The sequence below is a fragment of the Bos javanicus genome, chromosome 5, assembly GCF_032452875.1.
Source record: "Bos javanicus breed banteng chromosome 5, ARS-OSU_banteng_1.0, whole genome shotgun sequence".
Lineage (NCBI taxonomy): Eukaryota > Metazoa > Chordata > Mammalia > Artiodactyla > Bovidae > Bos > Bos javanicus.
Window position 1 is genome coordinate 32,268,943 of NC_083872.1, and position 7,378 is coordinate 32,276,320.

General features: G+C 40.0%; 1 pseudogene; it reads left to right on the forward strand.

The window, feature by feature from the left end:
* Nucleotides 1-1,965: 1,965 nt before the first annotated feature.
* On the forward strand, nt 1,966-3,244 carry LOC133247462 (olfactory receptor 8S1-like; annotated as a pseudogene).
* The last annotated feature ends 4,134 nt before the right edge of the window (nt 3,245-7,378 follow it).

Sequence of the window (7,378 nt, forward strand, 5' to 3'; positions counted from 1 at the left end):
AAATTCAGTGGAGGAAAGAGGCTGAATAACTTGGTTTACGTGGAAAGCTAATAAAATTCCAAAATAAGGAATTTGCGTCACCTACATAGGCCGCAGGCGTCCTCCCGTTATCCTGAAGGAGAGGAGACACTAAGGCCTCCCCGGTCAGATCTTAGAAGCCCAGTCAAAGTTAGTAGGCTTGATGAGCCTCCATGCTCCAGATGGGAATTCAGCCAGAAGGTGAGAGAGAGAACAACATGGGGAGACCAAGCTTCTGTGAACAAGGCTCGCACTTTATTTTCCAAAGTAGTTTTTATACCTTAAGTTGTGCATAGAGGATAATGGGGGAAGAGGTAGAGTCAGCAGTAAGCCAGGCTTTCTTCCTGCAAACTTATCATATGCAAAAGTTTAGGTGATTTACATCATCTTCTGGCCAAGAGGCCTATTAACATTTTATGATCCTTTCTTCAGAAAACTTATTTTTCTTTAAAGGTGATTATTCTAAAGTCAGGTGCCACCCTCCGAAAGCATTAGATAAAGTTGCATTCCTATAGGGCAAAGGTGTGGTGGGCTGTAACAAGAAAAGAATTAACTCAAGGGTCCAAGGTTACAAACATTAAAGCTACTACTTACATTCCTATACACCAATTATATTAATCAATACACTCTCAGGGACACAGTAGGTAAGGGATATGGAAACTTAGCAGCAAACATTGGCCCAACAAGTGAAAAACCCTTCACCAATACAATTTCTAATCAATCTTTTAACTGCTCAAAGGAATCTGTATTTAGACAGTTTAGAACATCTCATGCCTCTCATGGTTGGGAGGCTCTGAACAATCACATGTGGCCGGAAGAACCTATTCAGGCAGGCTAGAGGACTTCCAAAGGAGTTTGTAGGTTGAAACACTCTTGTCACGCCCAGGAACTTTATTAACTGGAGCTGTAAGTTAACTCTTTTTCAGAGAGAAGTGGTGGGGGACAGCCCCCCATAAAGTCAGAGGTGTAGGTGAGAGCACAAAGCAGTAAAGTAGGCAGACTCTGGTTTTGGGGGTAGATGCTTGAGAATTTCCAGGGGGACTCCTGAGGCTCTATCCTGCCTTTGCATATGCCGAGCCTCCTTCTTCATGACCTTTGCCATGGGCGGAGTTCCTCACGCTGGCTCCCGGCACTTATACCTACAAAATCTGAATTTCAAGCATCCCTTTAATAATTATCTCCAAATCTTACAATTTGTTTACTCTAGTGTTCCTACATAAGCAGTTTTTCAATCCCAAGCCAATGACTTTACAGCTTTTCCCCTAGCCATACTCCTTGGCTTGGCCCCCCTTTTAATTCCCTGCACAGCCTTGTTTCTATGACTCATTCACTTGCTAGCATGCTTCTTCCTTACATCTTTTTGTCTTTATCACTACATAAGGCTGTAAAAAGAAAACAAAACAAAACTCCATTTGAAACCAAATATGTATCTGTTCTACACATGGTGCTTACGCAGCTAAATATTACTTGTTCAGATGCTTGTTCAGATTGGTCCCAGCATGTCAAATGGGCAAACACATCACCAGTTAACCCTACTGTATTTCCTTCATAAATTAGTCTCGGGTATTTGGTGTACCTGAGTTTTGCATTCTTGGTTCATCAATATCTTTCACCACCACCTCACTAAAAACACACAACACATATGCATAGATAGATAGGCAAATTCTGTTCATGATCTCATCTCATAATTCTACAAAACTTTGCAACAGTCAGAAAGTCTCTCATTTCATCCATAAAATCCTCCAAGCTAGCTGCCTTGGTCCCCACTCACTCTACCTTCCCTCCTGTTTACAAAAGATAAAGTGCCTGTCTTCCTAATTATGGAGAAAACTCCACCTGTCCTGCCTGGATCTTATTCCTTTTCCCTTTTTAAATGACTACACTTTTGCTGTTCATGTCTTGCTCTGCTGCATCAAAAATTCTCTCTCTATTCCCATTGACTATACAAAGTGTTCTTTATATTAATACCCATCTTAAAGAAACTTCCAGAGATGTAAGACAAGAGTCCACAAATTTACATAGGGATTTGATAGAGGGGTGGTGGATTGCCATCCAGGAGTATCAAAGTTATCATGATGATTAGGAAGTTAGCTTAGGAATATGTGAACATGGTTTCCAGTACCATTGTGAAATGGTGTAAATGAACAAGAGGGCTAAGGCAGTGTGGTAACTTGGAGGCACAAAGGGAGTTTTAAAGTCTTTCTTTCTTGGATTCTTAGGGTAAATCTTATCGCTATGGGAAACCACAGCATATCCAGTGAGTTTATCCTCCTCGGTTTTTCTGCTGATTCTCAGACCCAGATTCTCCTCTTCACATTGTTTCTGGTGATTTACCTCTGGACCTTGATGGGGAACCTGGTGATGCTGCTGGTTATCAGGGTTGATCCCCACCTCCACACACCCATGTACTTCTTTTGGGGACAGCTCTCCTTTCTGGATCTCTGCCATTCATCTGTCACAGTCCCCAAGATGCTGGAAAATCTACTTTCTGAAAGTAAAGCCATCTGTGTAGAGAGCTGCCTGGCTCAGGCCTTCTTTGTGTTTACCACCGGGGGCACTGAGGCCTGTCTGCTGGCTGTGATGGCCTATGACCACTACGTAGCCATCAGCTCCCCTCTGCTTTACGGCCAGGTGATGACCAACCAGCTCTGTGTTGGGCTGGTGTGGGGCTCCTGGGGCCTGGCCTTTGTGAATGCTCTCATCAACATCCTCCTGGTGGTCAATTTAGACTACTACAATTTAGGACCAAACTATTCCCCACTTCAGCTGCGAGCTGTCTTCTCTCTTCCCTCTGTCTTGCTCTGATACCTCCACCAATTTCACACTCCTGCTCTGCTCTTCATTCTTACATTTCTTTGGAACCTTCGTCTTTACCTTCTTCTCTTATACCTGTATTAACTCCACCATCTTGAGCATCAGCTCCACTTCAGGCAGAAGTAAGGCCTTCTCTACTTGCTCCTCCCACCTCACTACTATGATCTTGTTTTATGGCTCAGGTTTCCTCAGCTATCTGTTGCCGACCTCAGGTTCCCCCCTAGAGATGATCTTCCCTTTACAATACAGCGTGATCACCCCCATACTGAATCCTCTCATCTAAAGCCTGCAGAACAAGGAGGTGAAGGCAGCTGTGAGAAGAATGTTAAGAAGATATGGTATCTTTTTCACATAGAGAACCAGAAAAACAGGACCATGAAGAAGCTAAACTATTCTTTAACAAGATATGTAATTGGAAATTAAGGGTGTTTTTTTAGTATTCTTCAGTTCAGTTCAGTCACTCAGTCGTGTCTGACTCTTTGCAACCCCATGGACTGCAGCACGCCAGGCTTCCCTGTCCATCACCAACTTCCAGAGTTTGCTCAAACTCATGTCCATCGAGTCGGTGATGCCATCCAACCATCTCATCCTCTCTCGCCCCTTTTCCTTCTGCCTTCAATCTTTCCCAGCATCAGGGTCTTTTCAAATGAGTCAGGTCTTCACATCAGGTGGCCAATAATAAGAATATTAGTATTCTTAGAAATATCTTTATTAGAAGTGTTATTAAATCCTTCACTACATGCATTACAGAATGAGGGTCACTTCCTTTCACTGATAAAATGGTGGTCTGAATGAAGCTTGAAAGTAGTGTTCTTAGAAACAAGGGATTGGCCATCATGACAGACGTTAAAAGGTATGTATGTGTCAGCATCTTAATACATGCTTAAGAAGACAGCAAGCTCTATTCAAAGGAGGACTAATGGTCAGACTTCTTCAGAGGATGAGAAGTGAGTCATGTAATTTTCCGAGGCATTGTTTATATATTTATGTTGTAGAGAACATCTGTTATTTTTGCCTGCCCAGTGTGCTTTTACCTTTCCTCCAGCAACTGCACACCAGTCTCTCAAGGAAATTAACACTTCCCCCCTCTGTGTAGCCTGGTGGGCTCTCCATGGTGCCCCCTGTCCCCACACTCACTACAAGGAGATCACGTGACCCATGAAAGGCCAGTACCTCCTAACAAGAGATGCCCAGGCCCTCCTGCTACTGAGATCTCCAGTGATTCCATGCCCACTGGGCTTCCTCCTAGGAGATTTTTCAATAAACAAAATAACAATAGCAAACTTTTAATAAAGACCCTTATCTTAAATGTTTTATACATGTAATCCTCATCTCAACAACCTTGTATGAACTAAGTGCTATTACTCCTGTTTTACAAATAAATATCCAAGAACCAGGAAAGTTGCCTACAGGTAAGGAGAAGTAGAATTTCAAACCAGTAGGTCTGAATCCAGAGTCCATTTTCACAAACCTTTTTTGAGTCTGATACTTTGCAAAACATCCTTTTCTTTATTACATGGCCAGTCATGTCTGACTCTTTGTGATCCCATGGGCTATAGCCTGCCAGGCTCATATGATTCTCTAAGCAAGAATACTGGAGTTGGTTGCCGTTTCTGACCAAGGAATCAATCTTCCTGACCCAGAGATTGAATTTGTGTCTCTTTCACCTCCTGCATTTGCAGGTGAATTCTTTACCCCTGAGCCACCTTTTCTTTATTAGTATGATCAGAATTCAAATTATATTGGTGGGAAACAAGCCAAATTGCTATTCAAATTGGCACTAAAAATTGAATTGTGTTCTTCATGTGACCCCTAGTGGATTTTTTGATTAATTAATATACATCAAGTATAAAATACAGCAAAATTTGTATTTTGATGGGAAGATACATACCACACTATTCAATGGCAAATGTCTACTCACCACCTGTGATCACCTAAAATCATGTACCCACTGAGAATAAAACTATAGTGATTAAGAAGCTGCTCCTCTCATCCAGTATGGAAGGGATACAAATATTAAAAACCAAGGATAATTTCAAGTTGAAATAAAGACAAGTTGAAATCTGGAAATTCTGACATTACTGCTTGTGGCTCAGAGATGACCTAAAGCCAAACTCAGAGGCTGATCTCTGGCTTGCTGAATTCCAGCCCTATGAGAATGAACTGTCATCCTGGGTTGTGTATAGAATTGATCAAAAGTTGAACAGTTATACCAAGGAGGATTTGAGGACTCAGCATATCAAGCCTCCAAACCGCTCAAAATGACCCCCACAGTGCTCTTCCTCACCCAAGCTCTTCCATCTTTGATGGAAAAAAAACCATGAATCTTCTCATGTCCATCCTTTCTTGTTACTCTGTTAGTTTCCAGCATGCAAAATTAACATGACTTGGACTGAAATGCAGAATCAGAAAAGATCATTAGATTTGAATTTAAACTAGCAGTGTGCTGTGCTGTGCTTAGTTGCTAAGTCATGTCCGACTCTGTGCAACCCCATGAACTGTAGCCCACCAGGCTTCTCTGTCCATAGGCATTCTCCAGGCAAGAATACTGGAGTAGGTTGCCATGCTCTCCTCCAGGGGGTCTTCCCAACCCAGGGATTGAACCCAGGTCTCCCACATCACAGGTGGATTCTTTACTGTCTGAGCCACCAGGGAAGCCAAATAATAACCCATTAATTTCTATTTCAAAAATACAGAGATAATTTGTGGAACATTATTTCAAGTATGTTCAGCCAAGGAGTGTGAACTTGACATTTTTAAATTAATTTTTATACCTTTATACAAATAAAGACACATATATAATTTTGTGAGATTATTGGATAAATAAAACTTCATGGTGCTCCAGTCTTATTTTTTTCTTTTTTACATATGTCCCTTTTCTCCAATTTCTATTTTCCATCCAATCACATCACCTCCTTTTCCACAAACCCATGTTAACTGAATGTATTTTGTTTCATAATTTTCAGCATGCTCATATAATTATATGTAAGTGTGCATATATATATATACATATATATATACACCCACATAGATATATTCATTTTTACATATACAATTGTTTCTACACATACATGGACATTCTGTTTTTTAAATATGTTGGTTTAAATATATCCCTTTAAATATGTAGGTTTTGTCTTGTCTTTCTCATTCAACAGTACCATTGGCATAGTAATCTAGGTCAAAGGGTTTAGTTCTAATTTAGTCTTTTAAATTGTAGCCTAATATTCTATGGTAAGGACGTGTCATAATCTATACAACTATCTTTTATTTGAGCATTACATTTGCTTACAGATTTTTGGCAATGAATATCTCAGTAAACATATTTGTATATAAAGCCTTAAACTTTGGGTGCTTTTATTTATATGGGAGTGATTCCTAGGAATGAGATTCTAAAATCAAAATGGATAGGTATTTCAATTTGATATGTTGCTAGATTGCTCTCTGGAATGTTCACACATCCTAAGTAGTGAATAGGTGTGATTTTCCTCTCTCCAGATACAGTTGTTACAGATCATTTAACACTTATGAAAAAATGTAACTGCCTCATTTGTTGCACAGCAGTAATTAACACAGCAGTGTAAATCAGTACTTCAATTTAAGAAATATGGGAGGGAGGTTCAAGAGGGAGAGGACATTTGTATACCTGTAGCTGATTCATGTTGATGTTTGGCAGGATACAACAAAATTCTGTAAAGCATTTATCCTTCAATTAAAAAATAAACAAGTTTAAAAAACTTTAAAAAAAAACTTTCTGCCTTCAGCTGGGTACAAAGTAGTATGTTTGTTTAGCTTATTTTACATTTTCCTTACTACCAGTGAATGTTACTATTTTTCATGTATTTTTTTAACCATTTGGATTTACTCTCCTGTAAGTTTCTCATTCATATATTTTCCCATTTCTCTTTTGTGTTTGTCTTGTCTATTAGCAATATTTTGTCCAATATTTTGTTCACTGGACAAAACTGTCCAATATTTTGTCCATGTAATTACTAATAATTTGTAACCTATATTGCTAACATTGATGACTTATTACCTGTCTATTTATTTTGTCATGTTGTTGTTCAGTCAATCAGTCATTGCTGGGAGCCGGCGAGAAACATTCCACTCGTGACAAAGGTCATGAGGAAGGAGGCTTGGCATATGCAAAGGCGGGATTGAGCCTCAGGAGTCCACCCAGATATTCTCGAGCATCTACCCCAAAAAAAAACCAGAGTCTGCCTACTTTATTGCTTGTGCTCTCACCTCTGACTTTACTGGGGGCTGTCCCCTACCACCATCTCGCTCTCTCTGTCAAAGAGTTAACTTACAGCTCCAATTAATAAAGTTCCTGGGCAATTAGGAGTGTTTAAATCCAAACCCCTCAGATGGCTCTCTAACTCGCCTGACAAGTTTACCCGGACTCCTTGGGGATTAATGAATATAGTTGGTATGTTAAGTAGTGTTGTGTTAGTAACTTTAGTAAGGTAATAAATTCTTTCCTTTGTTATTCTTCCAATGCAATTTTGTCGACAGAACTTGTGAAGAGTCATAAAATGTTAGTAGGCCT